The following is a 953-nucleotide window of genomic DNA, read 5'->3' as shown; positions in this document are numbered from 1 at the left end:
TAAACCACGACACAATTTGTAGGAAGCCTTTGCTGCCTGGGGCGTGGCAGACTGTAGGAACCCAATCTGCAAATTTCTGCCTTTGAAATGCATTGGATTGTGCGCCCAAAGGAATCCCCTTTCGGCTAGCCACACCCGGGAGCACTTTTGGGTGTGAGTAAAGGCCGAAATAAAATATCAATACAGGAGAATCTTTGCAGCTCAGGGTTGACATGAGCGGTCTTTGGTGCTGAGGTTGGTTGTTTTCTTCCAGGCGCACCGTCACCCAAACTAGGTAACATCATCCGGGCTAAGTCCGTGCTGTAGCCCTGATGATGTTACCTAGCTTGGTTAATGAGACGTCTGCAAGAAAACAACGAAGCTCAAAGAACATCAAGGACCTCTCACTCAAGTCCAGTTTACAGATGGAATGGAAGAGAACTAAGGAGAAACTTCCTGACAGTGAGGACAATTAACCAGTGGAACAACCTGCCTCCAGAAGCAGTGAATGCTCCAACACTGGAAGTTTTTAAGAAGAGACTGGACAGCCATTTGTCCGAAATGATATAGGGTTTCCTGCCTGAGCAGGGGGTTGGACTAGATGACCTTCAAGGTCCCTTCCAACTTTTTATTATTATATAATAATAATAATAATAATAATAATAATAATAATAATAATAATAATAATAATAATAATAATAATAATAATAATAATAATAATAATAATAATAATAATAATTATTATTATTATTATTATTATTATTATTATTAGGCAAAAGAGCTCCTCGAGACTGAAGTCAACATGTTTCACCACTAAAATCAGGAAAGTATAACCAAAATTATATGTTATTTGGTTTATTAAAAAAAAAATATAGGAGCTGCCTTTCACTCCTTTTCCTTGCGACCGCGGCAGGACTCGAACCTGCAATCTTCTGATCCGAAGTCAGACGCCTTATCCATTAGGCCACGCGGCC

General features: G+C 39.7%; 1 non-coding gene across 1 annotated transcript; it reads right to left on the bottom strand.

Annotated features, from left to right (window-relative positions):
- Positions 1-880: 880 nt before the first annotated feature.
- On the bottom strand, positions 881-953 carry TRNAR-UCG. The gene has a single exon. It is a non-coding gene; the product is annotated as a tRNA-Arg (tRNA).

The sequence above is a fragment of the Protobothrops mucrosquamatus genome, unplaced genomic scaffold (assembly GCF_001527695.2).
Source record: "Protobothrops mucrosquamatus isolate PMUCROS unplaced genomic scaffold, P.Mucros_1.0 scaffold334, whole genome shotgun sequence".
NCBI classification, from domain to species: domain Eukaryota; kingdom Metazoa; phylum Chordata; class Lepidosauria; order Squamata; family Viperidae; genus Protobothrops; species Protobothrops mucrosquamatus.
The sequence above is the reverse complement of the archived record's forward strand: the minus strand, read 5'-3'. Positions and strand labels throughout refer to the sequence as shown.